The 21497-nt window shown below is 33.3% G+C and overlaps 1 protein-coding gene and 1 pseudogene across 4 annotated transcripts in view; one reads left to right on the top strand and one right to left on the bottom strand.

The window, feature by feature from the left end:
- The window catches only part of ERBB4 (erb-b2 receptor tyrosine kinase 4), a 1045679-nt gene that overhangs the window by 174835 nt on the left and 849347 nt on the right, over nucleotides 1–21497 (bottom strand). The window lies entirely within an intron of this gene.
- Nucleotides 7164–8346, top strand: LOC123643765 (annotated as a pseudogene).

Here is a 21497-nt window from a genome sequence, read left to right as displayed (position 1 = left end):
GATTTCATCAACACCAGATAAGAAACGTTAAAAGGAATTCCTCAATGTGAAAGAAAAGGATGTTTATGAACAGTAAAAAATAATCTAAAGGTATAAAACTCATTGTTAACACTAAGTACACAAATACAGAATACTCTATTACTGTAATTGCCACGTATAAACCACTTATATCTTGAGTAGAAAAACTAAAAGACAAACCTATCAAAAATAATAACTACAACTTTTTAAGAGACGCATAGTACAAAAAGAGAAAAGAAACTACAAAAAGTCAAAAAGGTACGGGATGAAGTTAATGTATAGAATTTCTTTTAGATTTCTCTTTGCAAGCAAAGTTTAAAATATGTTTAAAATAAGTGGTTAAAAATATTTGTAAACCTCATGGTAACTTTTTTTTTTTTTTTTTTTGAGACAGAGTCTCACTCTGTTGCCCGGGCTAGCATTAGTGCCGTGGCGTCAGCCTCGCTCACAGCAACCTCAAACTCCTGGGCTCAAGCGATCCTCCTGCCTCAGCCTCCCGAGTAGCTGGGACTACAGGCATGCGCCACCATGCCTGGCTAATTTTTTTCTATATATATTTTTAGTTGGCCAGATAATTTGTTTCTATTTTTTAGTAGAGACGGGGTCTCGCTCTTGCTCAGGCTGGTCTCGAACTCCTGACCTCAAGCAATCCACCCGCCTCGGCCTCCCAGAGTGCTAGGATTACAGGCGTGAGCCACCACACCCGGCCTCTCATGGTAACTTTATATCAAAAAACCTACAACAGGCTGGGCATGGTGGCTGACGCCTGTAATCCTAGCACTCTGGGAGGCTGAGGCGGGTGGATAGCTCAAGGTCAGGAGTTCAAGACCAGCCTGAGCAAGAGCAAGACCCCGTCTCTACTAAAAAAATAGAAAGAAATTATCTGGCTAACTAAAATATATATAGAAAAAATTAGCCAGGCATGGTGGCACATGCCTGTAGTCCCAGCTGCCCGGGAGGCTGAGGCAGTAGGATCGCTGAAGCCCAGGAGTTTGAGGTTGCTGTGAGCTAGGCTGAAGCCATGACACTCACTCTAGCCTGGGCAACAAAGCGAGACTCTGTCTCAAAAAAAACCAAACAAACCTACAACGGATAAACAAAAAACAAAAAGCAAGAAATTAAAACACACTACCATAGAAAATCACTTTTACCCAAAGGAAGACAGGAAAGAAGGAAGAAGAAGAGGACCACACAACCATCAGAAATGAAATAACAAATTGGCAGCAGTAAGTCCTTACCTATTGATAATAACATGGAATGTAAATAGACTAAACTTCCCAATCAAATGACATAGAGTAGCTGAATGGATAAAAAAATAAGAGTCAATTATATGTTGTTTAAAAGAAACCCACTTCACCTAATAAAGACACACATAGACTGAACATAAATGGATGGAAAAAGATAAATTCCATGCAAATGGAAACCAAAAAAGAGCAGGGGTAGCTATACTTCTATCAGATAAAAGAGATTTCAAGAAAAGAACTATAAAAAGAGACAAATAAGGTCATTATATAATGATAAACAGGTCCACTCAATAAGAGGATGTAACAATTTTAAATATATATGCACCCAACACTGGAGCACTCAGATATATAAAGCAAATATTAGTAGAGCTAAAGAGAGAGAGAGACCCAGTACAATAATCACTGGAGACCTGAACACCCCACTTTCAGCATTGGACAGGTCAGTCAGACAGAAAATCAACAAGAGAACATTGGACTTAACATGTACTATGGAACAAATGGACCCAATATATATTTACAGAACATTTCATCCAACAGCTGCAGAACACATGTTCATCTCAACTCATAGATCATTCTCAAGGAAAGATCATATATTAGGCCACAAAACAAGTCTTAAAAAAATTTTAAAAAATTAAAATCATATCAAGTATGTTCTCTGACAACCATGGAATAAAACTAGAAATCAATATCAAGAGATTCACTGGAAACCATACAAACACATGGAAATTAAACAATATGCTCCAGAATGACCAGTCGGTCAATGAAGAGATTAAGAAGGAAATTTAAAAAATTTCTTGAAATAAATGAAAATGAAAATACAACATATCAAAACCTATGAGACACAACAAAAGCAGTGGTAAGAGGAAAATTAATAACAATAAAGGCCTACATCAAAAAAGTAGAAAAGATTCAAATATACAACATATCAATACATCTTAAAGAGCTAGAAAAATAAGAGCAAAGCAAACCCAAAATTAGCAGAAGAAAAGAAACAATAAAGATCAGAGCAGAAATAAATAAAATTGAACAAAAAATATACAAAAGATCCACAAAATGAAAAATTGGTTTTTTTTGAAAAGACAAAATTTATGAAACTTTAGCCAAAATATTGAAGAAAAAAGGCAGAAGAACCAAATAAATAAAATCAGATGAAAAGGAAAACATTACAACTGATATTACAGAAATTCAAAGGATGATTAGAGACTACCATGAGGAAGTATATGCCAATAAATTGGAAAACCTAGAAGACATGGATAAATTCCTAGACACATACAACCTACCAAGATTGAACCAGGAAGACATTCAAAACCTGAATAAATCAATAAATAGTAACAAGATAGAAGAAGTAATAAAAATTCTCTCATCAAAGCAAAGCTTAAGACTCAGTGACTTCCCTGCTGAATTCTACCAAACATTCAAACAATTAGTATCAATCCTACTTAAACTATTCAAAAAAAATAGAGGGGTAGAAATATTCTCAAATTCATTCTATGAGGCCTGTATCACCCTGATAACAAAACCAAACAAAGATACAACAAAAAAGAAAACTATAAACCAATATCTCTGCTGAATTTTAGATGCAAAAATCCTGAACAAAACACTAGCGAACTGAATACAATAACACATTAAAAAGGTTATTCATCATGATCCAGTGCAATTCATCCTAGGGATGCAAGGATGGCTCAACATGTGAAAATCAATCGAAGTGATACATCATATCAACAGAACAAAGGACAAAAACCATATGATCATTTCAATTAATGCTGAAAAAGCATCTAATAAAAGTCAACATCACTTCATGATAAAAACTCTCAAAAAACTGGGTATAGAAGGAACATATCTCAACACAATAAAAGCTATATATGACAGACTCACAGCTAGTATCATACTGAATGGGGAAAAACTGAAAGCCTTTCCTCTAAATTCTGTAAACGTACAAGGATGCCCACTTTCATCACTGTTGTTCAACATAGTACTGGAAGTTCTAGCTATAGCAATCAGACAAGAGAAAGAAATAAAGGGCACCCAAATTGATAAGGAGGAAGTCAAATTATCCTTGTTTGTAGACGATATGATCTTATATCTAGAGAAACCTAAAGACTCCACACACCAAAAAAAACAAACAAAACAAAACATATTAGAACTAATAAACAAATTCAGTAGAATTGCAGGATATAAAACAAACATAAAATTTCAGTAGCATTTATATATTCCAACAGCAAACAATCTGAAAAAGAAACCAAGATGGTAATCCCATTTGTAGCCATTTACAATAGCTACAAATAAAATAAAACATCTAGGAAAAAACTTAAAGAAGTGAAAGATCTCTACAATGACAACTATAAAACACTGATGAAGGAAATCAAAGAGGACACCAAAAAAATGGAAAGATATTCCATGCTCATGGATTAGAAAAATCAATATTATTAAAATGCACATAATATCCAAAGCAATCTACAGATTCAACTCATTCCTCATCAAAATGCCAATGAAATTCTTCACAGAAATAGAAAAAATTATCCTAAAATTTGTATGAAACCACAAAGACCCTGAATAGCCAAAAGCCATCCTGTGCAAAAAGAACAAAACTGGAGGAATCACATTACCTGATTTTAAATTATACTGCAGAGCTAGTGTAACCAAAACAGTATGGTACTGGCATAAAAAAAGATAACTAAAACATAGACCAATGGAACAGAATAGTGAACCCAGCAATAAATCCACAGATCTATAGTAAACTTATTTTTGACAAAAGGTGCTAAGAACATACAGTGGGGTAAGAACAGTCTCTTCAATAAATAGTGCTGGGAAAACTAGATATCCCTATGTAGAAGTGTAAAACTAGATCCTTATTTCTCACCATATACAAAAATCAAACCAAAATGGATGAAAGACTTAAATCTAAGACCTGAAACTATGAAATTATTAATAGTAAAAGAAGATATTTAGGAAATGTTTCAGAATACTGGTCTGGGCAAGGATGTCTTGAGTAACACCCCAAAGCACAGATAACCAAAGCAAAAATGGACAAATGGGATCACATCAAGCTAAAAAACTTCTGCATGTCAAAGGAAACAATCAACAAAGTAAAGAGACAACCCACAGAATAGGAGAAAATATTTGCAAACTACCCAACTGACAAGGTATTAATAAGTAGAATATATAAGGAGCTAAAACAACTAAGGAAAAAAATCAAATAATCTGATTAAAAAATAGGCAAAAGATTTTAATAGACATTTCTCGAAAGACGTACAAATGGCCAACAAGTATGTGAAAAAATGCTCAACATCATTAGTCATCACAGAAATGCAAATCAAAACTACAATGAGATATCATCTCAACCTAGTTAAAATGGCTTTTATCAAAAAGACAGGCAATAATGAATGGTGGTGAGGATGTGGAGAAAGGAGTACTTCATACAGTGTTGGCAGGAATGTAAACTAGCACAACCACTATGGAGAACAGTATGGAAGTTCCTCAAACAACTAAAAATAGAATTACCATATGACCCAGAAATCCCACTGCTAGGTATATACCCAAAAGAAAGGAAATCAATATATCAAAAAGACATCTGCACCCTCATGTTTATTGCAGTACTATTCACAACAGAAAAGATATGGAATCAATTTAAGTGTCCATCAATGGATGAGTGGATAAAGAAATTGTGCTACGGAATATCGTACAGCCATAAAAAGAATGAAATCCTGCCATTTGCAACAACATGCATGGAACTGGAGAACATTACGTTAAGTGAAATAAGCCTAGCATAGAAAAATAAATCTTGCATATTCTTATTCATATGTGGGAGCTAAATGTCAAAACAATTGATCTCACAGAGCCAGGGAGTAGAATGATGGTGACCAGAGGCTGGGAAGGGTGGGGTGGGGTGAATAAAGTGGGGATGGTTAAAGGGTACAAAAATATAGTTAGATATTTATAAAGAATGAACAATATTTGCTAGCTCAACAAACTATGGCCAACAATAATTTTTGGTATACTTAAAAATCATTCAAAGAGTAGAATTGGAAAATTCCTAACATAAACAAATGATAGATGCTTGAGGTTATGGATATCTAAATTACCCTGTTTTGATTATTACACATGATATGCCTGAATCAAAATATCACATGCACCCTATAAATATATATAACTATTATGTACCCATAATAATTAAAATTTTAAAATTTAAAAAATAAATTGGGAGAATATACAAGAAATTAATAAAATAGTTTCTTCTAGAGGGGTGATTGGAGAAGCATTAAGTAGACTGAGATGGTATAGAAATGAAACTTCATCATGTAATTTTTTTTATATTGCTTTGACTTTGGGGCTATATAAGTGTATTACCACTTCAAAAATTTAATTAAAGCAAAAAGTAACAAAGAAACCTAAATGCTTAGAACAAATGAGGATGTAAGCCTAAATCCAAATCAAACATACAATCTACTAGATAGCTAAAATAAATAGAAAATTTAAATTGTCTTTCTTTGGCAAGTAAATTTGAACTACTACTAATAATATTTATAACATTTATTATTATTATTATCATTATTATATTTTGAGACAAAGTCTTGCTCTGTTGCCTGGGCTAGAGTGCAGTGGCATCATCATAGCTCACTGCAGCCTCAAAATCCTGGGTTTAAATGATTCTCCTGACTTAGCATCCCAAGTAGCTGGGACTAACACATGTATGCCATGGCTAATTTTTCTATTTTTTGTAGAGATGGGTTCTTACTCTTACTCAGGCTGGTCTTGAACTCCTGGCCTCAAGCAATCCTCCCATCTTGGCTTCCCAGAGTGTTAGGATTAGAGGCATGAGCCATCACACCTGGCCAATAATTATTATTATAACTGACATTTAAAATACCATAGTTGTGATTACTTTTCATATATTGACTAATTTAATTCTCAAACCAACTCCATAAGATAGGTGGTATCATTATTGCCATTTTACGAAAGATGAAATTTAACCCAGAAAGGTTAGGTAACTTGTCCAAGACCACATAGCTAGTAAGTAGGAGAGCTGAAATCTAATCTGGCATTTTGTCTTAAGAAACCATGCTCTTAGTCACTGTGCACCTCACTATTCAGGAAATCACATGGTATCTACCAGTTTTAAATGTTAGCCATTAGGCACTAGATTCTAAATCTAGAAATAGATTTAGAATTTTCTGTCCACAAATAAATCTTGCCTTAACAACACATGTCCTTTTGCAGTATGGATTCTATAGATAATAACTATCTCTATTACAGAAAATATAGGAAAAATATGAGTGTATAATTTGCTATTTTGAGCACACTGCAAATGGAAGAAGAAATAAATAAAACTATGTTCAAATCCTGAAGATCTATAATTGCAATCTCAGCTTTGAAATTATCATAGGCAATTATTACTCAAGGGAAGATCTCAAGCCAACAAAAGTTGGGCCAAGTCAAAAGTGTTTCTGATTTGTTAAATCTTAACATAATATTCACTTTTTGGATGGTAAAATGTAATCAACGCAAAAGATACACATTCTTGAGAGCTTGTTTAGAGGTTCTACCAGGGAAGTGCAGCTACTCACATACCCTTGAGCTAAGAACAGTCCTCCTTTATTGGGGAAGGTCGTCCTCTTTGACCCAGCCGCAGCTTCAGGAGGGACTCACATGTAATGGAGAGGGAGGAAGGGAACACCAGCCTAGCCAGCCAGATCAGCCGAATCAACCCTGGTAATCAATGCGGTGACAGATGTCACAGCCAGATCACCCTTGCATGCAAGATACACACTCCCTACAGTGATTTATGATCTCTTGACTTCTTTCTTTAGGTTTACTTTTTAATTAAAATGCAATATCTATACCTAGAAAATGTGTCAGTCTGAAGAAAATGGTCTAAGGTCAATGTGAAGAAAACTATAAATAATGCCAGTAAGTCATAAAGTACAAAGCTAGTTAATATTTCAGGGGCATTAAAGTGAATGTCCACATGTAATTCTCTTAAATCAACCCAGATCTTGCTCAGAACAAATTTACAGCCCTTATGAGTAGCACTTATGAGTTAGGCATCAGTACCTTCTTCCCTTTTCCTACTATCCACTTCATACAAAAATATTTCACTCTTCTGCCACCATTTTAAAACTAGCTCCATACAACACTCTGCCGTGGCTGCTGCAGCTACCCAAGTGTGCACCAGCACCCCCTGCCGACAACTCTGCCACCATGGAGGACATGAAGGGTAGTATAGCAACACAGAGGAATTCGCAGAGGGATCCAAGATCAACAGGAGCAAGAATCAGCAGTATGACGGATGTAGACTGCACAATTAAAACACATCCAGTCACTGGAAGATCAAGAGGATTTGGATTTGTGCTTTTCAAAGATGCTGCTAGTGTTGATAAGGTTTTGGAACTGAAAGAGCACAAACTGGATGGCAAACTGATAGATGCCAAAAGGGCCAAAGGTTAAAAAGGGAAAGAGCCCCCTAAAAAGGTTTTTGTGGGAGGATTGAGCCCAGATCCCTCTGAAGAACAAATTAAAGAATATTTTGGAGCCTTTGGAGAGATTGAAAATATTGAACTTCCCATGGATATAAAAAGAAGTGAAAGAAGAGGACTTTGTTTTACTATATACAGATGAAGGGCCAGAGAAGAAATTGCTAGAAAGCAGATATCATCAGGTTGATTCTGGCAAGGGTGAAATCAAAATTGCACAACCCAAAGAAGTACATAGGCAGCAACAGCAACAACAAAAAGGAGGAAGAGGTGTTGTAGCCAGTGGACAAGGTGGTACTAGGGATAGAGGCCAAGGTCAGGGCCAAAGCTGGAAACAAGGATTCAGTAACTATTGTGATCGAGGATATGGAAATTACAATAGTGCCTAGGGTGGTGATCAAACTATAGTGACTATGGTGGATAGAATTACTGGGTATAACTATGGAAACTGTGGGTGTGCACAGGGATATGCAGACTACGGTGGCCAACAGAGCACTTAAGGCAAGGCATCTCGAGGGAGTGGCAATCACCAAAACAATTAACAGCCATACCAAAGGAGGACACTGGAGAAAACAGGAAATGCTAACATAACCCATCTTGCAGGACAACACTGAAGACTGTTGATCCAAGATGATTATTTTGTAAAAGACTTTCTAGTGTACAAGACACAACTGTGTCCAACTGTATAAAGCTGCCAATTAGTTTTCTTTGTTTTTACTTTGGCCTTTGCTGTCTGTTTTATGATTCAATGTGGCTTTGTGTTTATATACATTTTATTTGTATGATTTCATGTTACACCTCAAATAAATGCTTCCTTATGTGACTGTCAAAATATTTCAGTCAGTTCCAGCTTTTAATTCCCAGGAGCAGCAACCTAATGAAGTATTGATAATATAGAATGACTTGTAACTGACTTTAAATATCAAAATGAATAGGCAAATTTTTAATTATGCCAGTCAAAAATTTGAAAATTTATTTGAAAGGATTGTCTGAACTAAATTCAAATTTGATCACTAAGTAAAAATTACCTATCATAAAACAGATTACAATTGGGTAGCTATGTTCAAAATGTCTATTTTAAGTTTAGCCCCATTAAAGACATCTGAGTTCAATCGTCCCAGAAGAGCATCTGATCAATTTATGGCCACGGTGGTTAGAATTCCTTTTTAAATTATTACTATGAAAACTATTAATCAGGTCAATAGGTATAATTCCTTCTTATAGATCTACAGCTATGATAAGCTAATGATATTGTCCATTTTTGAATGCACACATATATTCTGTTTCTAGAAAAGAAATGTCTGGTAGAAAATGGGATGAACATATAATTTGAATAGTAAACACTTAAAACAGATGTGTTCTTATACTAAGGATAAACATATTTTCCAAGTAATTTGTACCACAAATATCCATAGGAAGAAGTTGCTCATTAAATGAAAACTTGCTATCTTGTTATGGGGCAGGAGGAGAAGCAACTTAAGAAGTTTTTGAAACCTTCTCTACAATAATGATAATAATCTTAAACAATATAATTATTTTCACCCAAAGTGATCCTAAAACACTTAAGCAGCATAATTGACTATACCCTCCCTATAAGGATCACCCACAGGCTCTGATGTCATGGTATCAGCACCAAAATGCTAAAACCACAAAATATTCTAGAAGCCACTAAGCAGATGAATAAAGATATTGATTATCTCATATATAACTGCAACCCTTGAGATTATTGGAGTATGATGATTTAATTATTCAAATAAGCTGCTTGATTTTAATCAAAATTATGGAAAGTCACCAGTTTCAGTTTTCCAATTAAGCATTATAAACATCCATTTTTCTGCCAAAGAAGGGTAGTAGGGAAGGGGAGGGAGGACACATCAGTTTGACATATGAAGCTCTTCTTAATTTTTTTTTCCTAACATCTTTCTGGTTTTGGTTTTTATCTCTTGTCACTTCACCCACTTAACTATGTTTCCAGATTCAAACATGCTACACCTTTCCATATCACCACACTGTTGCATAGAGTATTATCTCACTCTCATTCACTTGATCATTGCCAGACCAAGTCCTGTTTATCCACTGTTATCTAATTTAAGCATCACCTCTTCTGTGAAATCATCTCCAATCTTTCTGGGCAGAATAAGAACTCTGTTTTCTAGAATCCCACAGTATTTCCTGTGTGCCTCTATCATAGCACTTCCTGCACTGGTGGTTTCCCACACTCAGCTCTGTGTTCCTTAAAGCAAAGAGAGTGTCTCAGATCTCTGTGTATTTTAATACCTGACACTGCTTGTCACTCATTTTTTGATGAGTTGAAAGGTCCTAAGTATTTGAGTCAGATAGACCCCACTATGAATCTTGCCTGAAATACATAAACTGTAACTTTAACCACTTTAAGTAAATTATTTAAAGTGAGTCTCAGTTTCCCCATTTTTAGGACTCAAATTATAGTACCTACCTTGTTGATGTAGCTATGACATAAAATATGGAATGCTTACCAATGTAGCTGAGAAATTAGCATAGAGAAAAACTAAACATTAATACTATAGTTTATTCACAAATATTTATTAACTGTCTCCTACCTTATTCCAGAAACTAGAGTGGTAACCAAGATAGACGTGATACCTTACATCATAAAGTTATTATACCCACAGAAATAGTGAAAGCTGTATAAAAATAAAAATGGTGATAATTTAGGTAAAGGGTTTTACTGCATTCTTTTATAGGTAAATTTCTTAAAGAAGTGTTTTTGATATTTGCATAATCTCAAGAATTGTGAAGTGACTGAAGGTAAAATCAATGCAATCCAAGACTGAAATATTATAAATATTATAAAGGGTATGGCAATCATATAATCTACATAAAAATATTCAGTTTATGATGAGTTTATTACCAGCCAAATTGCATTCTCTCATATTATCTTCTTGAGGAGAATTTCTTTGTCTTTATGTGTACCTAAGAAGTAGTTTGAGTTATAGCCTGAGGAAATTCAGCTCATCATAAATTTGTTTTGAGAATAAGACAGATTCAAATAAAATAGTTATTTAAGAAGTATAATATCTTTTCTGGGAGAACTTTTCATAGAATGTAGCAATCTGTCTTAAAATTCTAGACAATGACTTGCCTAGAAAAGCCAATTGACCAAATAACTTGGAGACTCTGCATAGTGCGAGACCTTGTGCTGGTTGCTGAAGATTATTTAGTAAGGCCACTTTAAAGTTAAGAGATGAGATTCCCGACAAGTTCTAGAATATTAAAATAAGTAAAGATTCTTGATAAAACAAAAATGTACTAGGAAAAAATGTTACTAAATTGATATTAGTGGGACAATAATAAAAGGAAAATAGTAAATGGAAATAGAAAAATTAAAATATAGTCTGAGATATACTAAAGGAATAGAGTGCCTTGGAAATCCTGATCTGGAGAAAGAGCAGAAAGTAAAAATATAAAATATTAATAATAAGAAAAGAAATAAAACTATAGAAATTATACCAGAAATAAGGTGAAAACATCATAGTTACCAGAAAAACTGTAGGAAAAACACTACATTTAACATTTTTTCTAGAAACTCCAGATAATGCTGCAAAATAAGAAAAAGAAAAAACGGGATTTAAATATTAAGAAGTGTGGGACAAAATTATCATTACTCATCAATGGTGGGGTTTTATAAACCACAGAAATAAACAAAATATTAGAACTAAGGGACTACATATAATATAAATATGCAAAATTAGAAAAGTTAGCTTATGTCAACAATATCCAATTAAAAACATAAATGGGCAATAAGATTTCAATTATTAATACAATAGGAAAAAATATATTTAAAAGTAACCCCAGTAATAAAAACACAATCATGTTTGAAGAAAATCATAAAACTAAATTATATCTGAATGAGAAGTTTCAATATTGCAAAGTTTCAGCTTTCTCCAAATTAAACTACATTTTTAATTCAACGTTATATAAGATATCATTTGGGAGAGGAAGAGATGTTAAGGCAATAATTATAAACTTCACCAGTCAAAACATATAGTCTGAATGCTTTGAATAGTAATGAAAGTATACTCACTCTACCAAATATTAATGTACAATAAAGGGGAAATAAATGAAATAGTGAAATGGTATTTTATTTTCATTTTCTGAAGTAGGTACAGATAGGTCAATAGAACAGAATAAGAATTTTGAAATAACATAAGTATATTCTGGTAATTTAGTTACAAAGCAGTTATAAACTCATTAATTCTGGTAAATTGGATCTTAAAAATCCCTTTTAAGAAAACAACATTGTAAATAGAAATATCTTAATTCCCACTTTTCTCGAAGTTTCAGATTATTCTAATATATGATCTATAGAAACTCCTAATAAACCTCTATACTCTCTTCTGTTTTCTAGCACCCTGAAACTCATGGCAGCCTCCTTCCTACACCTGAAGACCTTTCTCTAGATCTTGGTCTTTTGATACTTTTTTTTTTTGTCTCTGAGCTCTCTCTTCTTGAAATGTTCTTCTCTTGCACATGCAGCAACTAAAGAATGTAGCTCTTTTTCCATTCTTATTCATTTTCTCAAGAGAATCCATTTACTCACATGTCATTTCTGTCCTCAAAATGTTAAAGAGAGTGAAAAACAAAAGGCAATATCCAAATGGCTAGAAAGAGCAGGGTTAGGAAAAACCTGTAAAATCCCACATACTAATACATTTTTGTCTATGGCATATTTGATTGGGGGGAAGGAGGCATGTCTAATCAGTCAAGAAAAGAAAGTCTCAAAAATATATATCAAATTCTTGATAGCAGTCATCACTGGACTTAATAGAATACTTATCATTTTTTACTTAAGCATTTTCTGCATTTTATGAGTACTTACTGGTTTATAATCAGAACATGATAAAATAAATGATTAATTTGTACAGAATCTACTGACATTTTTTTCAATCCCTAGATATATACAACTATTTTATAAAATAATGTTTTCTTGTTTTGAGACACAGCTGCCCAGTAATATATCAAGTGAATTTTGAGAGTTAAAGAATTGTTGTAATATAACAAAATGTTAAGTCAAAGGAAGTTTATTATTGAGTATGGTTAAATTCTCATTACCAAGGCAGATTGACTATACTATGTAATATTTCAGAAAAATTAAACAATGCAAATTCATCTTTTACATATTCATTTTCATTAGAGCGATATTTAATCTAAATCTAAATTATTAAAATGGTAAGGAGACATTAAGTCATTACTTACTTTACAAATAATCATTTAAATTTTTATTTCTTGAACTTTCTTGTGATAGTAAAACCACAACCTAAGAATGATCAGTTGCTAAATGAATTTGATCTATGGATTTTAAAATGGAAAAAATTCTAACTTTTTAGAATTAAATAGAATTTATCCAAATAGAAAGTTATGTTTTCTTATATGTTATTGTTTGATGAGATCTATTTTATTTCATTAATTAGAATGCTATAAAAGTGGGCAAAAGAGGGCAATGTTGTGGGCGTCTATACTCCCGGCTACTCAAGAGGCTGAGACAGGAGGATTGCTAGAGTTCAGAAGTTAGAGACCAGCCTGGACAAAATAACGAGATTCCCATCTCAAAAAAGAAAGAAAAAGAAAACAAAAAAAAAAAGAAAAAAGACAAAAGACAAGAGCCACAAAAATCTCATCAATCTACACAGACTTTTAAAAAATAAGCAAAAGAATAATTCAAGTGGCAGTTTTGCATACCTGTGGGGAATAGAAGGGTACTTTGGCCATTTAACAGTCTTGGTGGCCTCTGGTTTGTAGGTATGAGGAGCTAGCGCTGTTGAAAGACACCTTATAAGCCATTGTGTGAAGCACTGACTACCAAGACAGACTGGAGAGCTTTAGACCACGCATCTCTCAAGGTCCTCCTCTTGCCCCCTGTCCCTTTTGACAAGACCAATGCTTCTAAAGCTCCCTTATGCAGAAATTCTAGACAAGTCTTCTGCAGCTAGATCAGGAGTGTTTTGTCTTCCAAAGACTTCTCTGGCAGGTATGTGAAGTTTAGACTGGAAAAGATTAAGTCTGAAAACAGGAAGATCAGGGAAAGATCAGACTGGAAACATCTTTACAATGTTGTATCGGGCTGAGAAATGGAGGAAAGTGGCGGATGACTTAGGTGACTCAGTTGGTGGTGTCTCCATTCATTATAATAAGAACACTGAAAAATAAGTCAGTATTAGGAGTGACGATTACCTCAGTTTGGGGAACATTGAATCTTCCATGTTGCTTAAACTAGTTAGTAAATTGTTGACTATTCTGCTCTAGGTTTCAGAAGAAAGGCCTTGCAAAACATTAGGAAATCTATGTTATTTTTCATTTTAATTTGAAATATTTTTTCCCATTTAAATATCCCCATTTGTTTCTTTTGTGTAGTCTTTTGATTAAATTTACCCATTTCACCTTTTTTTTTTTGAGACAGATTCTTACTCTGCTGCCCAGGCTAGAGTGCCGTGGCATCAGCCCAGCTCACAGCAACCTCAAACTCCTGGGCTCAAGTGATCCTCCTGCCTCAGCCTCCCAAGAAGATGGGACTACAGGCACTCATCACCACACTTGGCTAATTTTTTCTATTTTTAGTAGAGACAGGGTCTCACTCTTGCTCAGGCTGGTCTCAAACTCCTGAACTCAAGCCATCCTCCTGGCATGGTCTCCCAGAGTGCTAGGATTATAGGCATGAACCACTACTCCTGGCCTATTTTACTTTATTTTTAAAATTCTTTTAGTAAAGTGAAAACTTGCAAATACTAGTAAAAGAGAAACTGGACTTTGTTTTGTCATTCAGTTGGTGTTATCCACTATTTATCAGATTGCCCATATCATCCAAGACTGAATTAAAATCCAAGTATCCAAACATTCTATGGTGATACATGCAATAGATTCCAAGGCTCAAATTTTATTATTTCTCACTAATGTACTCAACAATTTGAGCATGATAATTCAGCAGAAGGAGATAGTTTTGAGTCAAGTCATAGATCTGAATCCTGACCCATCAATTACTTGTTATAGGACTTTGGACCATTCTTCTCCCTCTCAGAACTTCAACATTTCCAGTATCCAAAACCTATTTTACGGATTGTTGTGAGATTAAACAAGGTAAGACACACAAAGATCCTGCCACTACTCCTAATACGCTGTCATTGTTGAAACACCAATGACTTACAATAGTCTCTTGGGCAGTCTAAGGGCAGATATTGACCTCCGAAGTTTCCTTTAGTGTTATAATATTAGCAGAATAACACTGGAGTTTAAGAAAAGGCTTTAGGCCAGTGATTCTTAAATGTGTATCAACACTTCAGAGGGATTACAAATTCCCAGAAGTCGAATAAAAACCTTGGTTGAATGTACATATATGTGTACTTTTTTTGAGAAAAGTTCCATAGCTTTCATCAAATTTTTCAAAGGAATCTCTGAACTGAAAAAAATGATAAGAACCCTTGCTTCAGGCTCTTTTTATTTCTGCCTACAAAGAAAATATTATTGGCATAAAAACATGTTAATTTAATTTACCTTCAGCCCTATGTAAGGAAATATTGTTTGAGCTACCAGGCTCATAAAAAATAATTTCTTGTTCTTTTCTTTTCTGCAACTCTCAGGTTAGATAGATTTGGTGTGTTAATGTTTTTATTTCTTCTGCCAAGAGGCATCAAGTTGTTAAATGTCTTCTTTCACTTTCATAATCTTTATAACCTTGTAGTCTATGAAAACAATGGGCACCATAAATATTTCCAGAACTCTTAATAATAAGGTTGGCAGTGCCACTGCCAACCTCCATCATTAGACAATTGAGATTGGATATATTATTTCCTATAAAACTTTTAATATTATTTAAATCAAAGAAGATAACTGTTAGGTAACTCTTCCCAATATTTTTAAGTTTTAGCCTATGGGGAAAGTCAAAGAAGAACTTTACTTTTAACTGCAATCTAGGGGCTAGATATTTTCTTAGATATTTCTCCCAGCAGTGACTACCTGAAGCAGAGTATAAACTACCATTGCTCAATATGAATGCTGCTAGCTCTTCTTGTTTCCATGTGAGGATGACAAGATCATATGCTTAAAGAGCTGTGTAGCTCTCAATAAGAAATCACTGATTGTCCAAACAATGTCTAATGTTGTTCCTTACGCATGAGATTATAAAAAAGCTGAAATTAAAGGATACATATTCTTTAGTTTTACTCTCATAATACCTAATAGGAAAAAAATAAAACAAATAAAATAAAGTTGGAAGCAGCTTTCCTAGGATTTTTTCAGTTTAAATTCCTTATAGGGCTTTTAGTTAACTATATTAAGCTAAGTACATGCATTTTCTCTGCTCCTTCTCAAAATCCCACTAAAATGGAAGTGAAGGTACAAATGCAAAGGACAAAGAGAATAGGGGACTGAATAATAGCAAGTGAAAAATGTCAACAAATTTCAGAAAAATGGGAAGAAATGGAGATAGCAAAACTAAGAGAACAATGCCAAATGCCTTCAAAGAGGAACGCCAATAATATAAAAGTCATTTCATTCAGGAGGAAAAACATGAAGGACATAAAAACTAGGGCATTTAGTAGTACAGATGATGAAGTTGAAAGGTGGGGCCAAAAATAAGAATAATAATTAAAATCTGTATAAATTGCAATTAAATTCTCTTACTGTCACCCTATTCAGAATAGCAGGTGACTGATTCTCTCCACCTTGGTAAGAAACTACAAATTTTTGAATGGAGAAACTGATCCAAAAAACCACATATTTAGGGGCACCAGACATAGAGGAAATTGGGGGAGAGGAACATAATTGCAAAAATATCTTGTTGTTTTGTATTTTTTTAAGACTACATAGGGAACCAGACTACTTGTAATCATCTCCAAAAATGCTGGCAGCCAGGTGTACAATTTTGCAGCAGACAATTGATAGATTCCTCTCTGAAAAGATAAGTGGCCCCATGGTGGGTAACTCAGACAGATGGTCATATACTCATTCACAGCAAACGTGAAATCACCAGATATTTGTGGAAACCCTTTAGTTCTATAAACAGAGGCTATTCAAAAAAGACAGAAAAGAAAAGAAAAACAAAAAAAGAACCCAGAGAAAAGAGATAATTCAAGAAACAGAAGATAATATTTGAAAAATTAGCATCCTAAAACAGATGAAAAAATATATTACATTCATCAACCAAGAATCATGTGTTAAAAAAATGCTGAGAACAAAATGTTTTTGAAAATTAAAAGCATAATACATGGTATTTTAGAAAAAAAAAAAGCTAAGGAAAAGGCAATAAAATTCTCAGAAAAGTAGAAAACATACATAAACCTGGAAAATCTAAGAAAAAAGACTAGAAAATTAGAGGATCAATCCAGAAGGTCCAGCAAATAATTAATAAGAATTTCAGAAAAAAGAACAGAAAAAAAATGAGATAAATATTATCAAAGGTGACATGGGGAAAAACAAAATCCCCAAACTGAAGGATATAAGATTTTAGATTCAAAGCATCCCTCAAGAGCTCAAAACAATGAATGAAATTCACTTGGAAATTTGGGGAACAGCAGGAAAAAGAAAAGACTTTCAAATATTGCCAAGGGAAAACAGGAATTTGGAATCAGAATGGCATTGGACTTCAATAACAGCAATAGTGGAAGGTAGCAAACTTCTCTGCTATCTCATGGCCAAAACACATCTTGAATAAAGTCTGAACTCATTCAAGTTTATCCTTCCTTAGGGATTCTCCCTCATCCCTGGAGTACCATATAGAGTTTTCTTATATCTTTGGCCATAGTTAAGGCTCTTTATATTAAATTTCCCCTTTTTAACCTGCCATGTAGCTTCTATTTCCTGATTGGAACTTAGAGTACTATAGATGTGTTTTCACTAAAATGAACCTATAGAGTTGCATCTCTAGTGTCCTCCCTCCCTTTTATTCATCTTGGTCTTCACCCAATGTACCTGATAAAATTGCTGAACCATCAGAAGCCATTGTAAACAATGGGACTATGCCCTCTTCATTTGATTCAGGGATAGGCACAATCCCAAAATAGGCCAATGAGAATCTTTTTCCTAAACCCAGTTCCCTAGACTAGAGGTTAGAGGGGTACTTCACCCAAGTGGGGTAGAAGGTGAGGGGAGAGAGGTCTCTATTGATCCTTACAGCCTTAAGTTTCCTAGTTCCAGGTCATTCCTAGGCACAGCTGTATTCCTGTTATTTGGGTCCAACCAATTTCCATTATTGTTCAAGAGGACAAATTTAATTTATTTTTTGATCAAATTATTATAGAATCCCACATTTATGAAGAAATTCTTTCCACTCAAATTATCTGTTAGTTTATAGTATTTTATGTTTTTTCCTTGACACCGTGCGGATCAAGTCCTAGAGTCTAATATGTAAGTCAATTTATGTTGCAATGACAAATTAAAAAATGTCAGTTATCAGGGATGAAATGTAAATATATTATTACTCTCTGTAAGGTGTTATCATAGTAATCAACACCCTGAGAGAAAGAAACATGAACTCAGCTTATACAAGCACAGAGGGTCATAACATTTCTTCAAATCTTAATGGAGCTTCTACTATTTTTTTGTTTGTTTGTTTCCTATTTCTTTAGATGGTGAAACTGATTTTGTTCTTACTTACAGTTAAATTTTACCTCAAGGACAGTTCTTTAAAAAAAAAAATTTACCTTGAAATTATACCACTGTTCCCCATCAAACACTGACATAGTCCTAAGTTTAAACACTTGAGAGGGAAAAACCCAAGTGATAAATATCACTTAGTAATCCTCCAAGGCCCCTTGTCCCTGAATACTTTATGCTCTAATGCTGATTTGTAAGTCAAATAGTTTAGGTGTATGCCAGTGTTCACATTCAGTCTTATCAACTGCATAGGACAAAGAGACCTTGTAATGTAATATCTCATCACCAAAAAGACAGTTAGATAGCATAGAACTATGCTTCAAAAATGTCTTAGATGGCAAATACACAATTTTAAACAGATTTTTGGTTCACTTAAATATCAGAACTGTCTTTCATCAAGTCTTGATTGGCTGTTAACTTTCAACCAACATTGCCTTGTTTTGAATGTATTTCATTTAAGGTGATGAAAATAATACCGTGTATTAACAGAAATACCTTAAAACCTTCATTTACATCCACGTAATAACAATTTGGCATATACATTACCCTTTAGAAATTGAAACATCCTGTGTCTATTTGAATTGCTAATGCAAAAAAAGACATGCAGAGAAAATTCCTAAATAGTAGGAAGTTCTTAAACATAGGCTTTCATTTTCTTATTGTGAAAAGTTGGCATTAATTATGCAAGTCTTCCTGCTAACTTATACTTTAAAGCTGGATGGTCTTTGTTGCTTTATTACCATGATGAATAGAAGAAAAGTTATTCAATACACTTGGATCACAGTTAACAGACTTCACAAAAGATATTTCTCTTTTTGTTTCTCTGATATTGTTTTAAGAAGTTCAAGCTAATCAAAATCTAAATCTCAAAGGGAGAAAATAATATTTCAATTACAAATGAGTAATGGCGCATGAGCCTCTTAATGTGATAAATATTAAATTCTCTGTAAGAATGTTTTGTGTATCATCTCATTCACTCATTCTAGGAAAGGTGTATTGTTAAATCTATGGAAAGCAGACTGTGGAAGGATATTTGGAGATGAAGTTCTCTTCAGATTTAACAGTAAGTTCAGATGGACAACATTAGAAAAACACAAGAGTTCTCACCCACTGCCCACATCATTGCAACACTATGCCCTGCTGCTGTCCTGTTCTCCTAAAGCCAAAATAAAGTCATGGTATATGTCCTAGACTTGATTTAATCTTAAGAGAGAGGTTACATACATTAAAGCCAAGTACACCATTTCCAGTTTAGTCCCAGTTCAAAAGCGTGCCATCCTGAAGGGGATGTGACTCAAAAGAAGAAAAATGAATACAGGCTATTTTCCCATATCTTGAGTTACATTACATGTAATTTAACAGATAATAGATATTTTCATACGAATAGCTATTAATTTATGATTATATTTAACAGAGCCTGCCAAAATTATTAAAAATAGTATTTTATATTTATGTAACATTTAATAGATTTGTAAATCATTTTTAGCATCCTAACACCCCAAGATCAGTTACCTCTTATTATTTTGCTATTCAAAAATAAAGATATTAGCTGAACTTCCCACTGGGCTCCCAACTTGTAGGTAGCATAAGCAGAATTTAGACTAAGATCTTTTAAACCAATATTCTAAATTCAGTATTTCTTCTACATAAGAGATCTCTTACTTAGTATTTATAAAATTCTCCTTAAAATATTGAAATAGAAAAATAGAACTGCCCACTGAAAAAAATCTTACTGAGCTCACCTAGATATTTAAATTAATAAAAATAATTAAATTTTAGAGACAGATGGTGGTAAATTTCTCTGTACAATAGATGAGGCATTAAATAAAAGAATGATAATCTAAAATAACAATTCTGTTTACTTCAGAAGCACTGGAAAGATTTTATGCCTCATGAAGAAAAGTCCTTTGCTCCATTTTTAGTTAGAAAACTGCTAGTGGAATTATATCCAAACTATTTATAAATATTTTAATTCTCATTTGTAAGTGGGAATGCTATTTTCTTAATAGTTACACATGCCTATGGAGTACATAAATACAGATTTACTGTACCAAAAAAAGAATATAAAAAGGTATAAATATGATAAAAGCATATAACCAGATTGAGGAGAAATAAATGAATGTTGTTTTGAAATGGCACTATTTTTTTTCTATAGGCAGTTACTTTAAATGACAGTTGATTACCAAGAAGAAAAGTTGATTTCTTTAATGAACCTGCTGATATTATTTATAGATCTCAAAAATATGAAGATAAGCTAGAAGTACTATTATGGTCATTATATGAGAAATAATTTTATCCACAACTGAAAAAAAACAACATTTTCAAAATATTTTCATATCAATAAACCCAATAAAATAAAAGAATTCATGGTATTCTTTGAATAAGGATTTATAGCCAGAAATTTTTAATAAATTAACCTCTACAAGCAATAATTAAAATGGAAACAAACAAGTTTTGCTTTTAAATAATATAAATATAATATTTAAAATACAATACTTATAAATATTTTTAAAGAAACATATTTGATACAAAAAAATACAAGTTTGAAAATAAGGAATTATACACCTACAACTGAGAAATATATTGAAATTTTAATATAATACTTTGAGGAAGTGTTAAGTTATAGGAAATATTTATATATCCATTTATTCTCTCCTTAAAGTACAGTACAAAATACACACACACACTAATGATGGCAAAACATATATATCGCAAAAATAAAATAAGGAAAGAAAAATTAAACTGAAACAAGGGGTCAATTTATTTTCTAAAATGCATGCATTTATTTCATAAAACCCAAGCTTTTTAGCAATATGTACAAAAAGAAAAACCTAATGTTATAGTAGATATAACATAAAGGTGCGAATAAATAATATCTTATTAGACAAGTGCAATCAAGTAAGCTAGAAGGTTAAATAACTCTGGTATTTCCGCATTGGTGCAGAGTTCAAAAGATCTCTAAACCCACCACTAATTACAATCCTTTCTTTTTCTAATTTCCTATTATACTTTCTCTGTTCCATCCTGATAAAATGTTCTACTTTATGATCAATTTAATATATTACTAAACTTTAACCTCACTAAGGGTAAGGTTTTGTGGTGCTAGTTATCTTTATACTACTTAGAGTACATAGATAGCATG

Source organism: Lemur catta, chromosome 8 (genome assembly GCF_020740605.2).
Source record: "Lemur catta isolate mLemCat1 chromosome 8, mLemCat1.pri, whole genome shotgun sequence".
Lineage (NCBI taxonomy): Eukaryota > Metazoa > Chordata > Mammalia > Primates > Lemuridae > Lemur > Lemur catta.
Note: the sequence above shows the minus strand (reverse complement) of the source record. Positions and strands in the feature narration are given on the sequence as shown.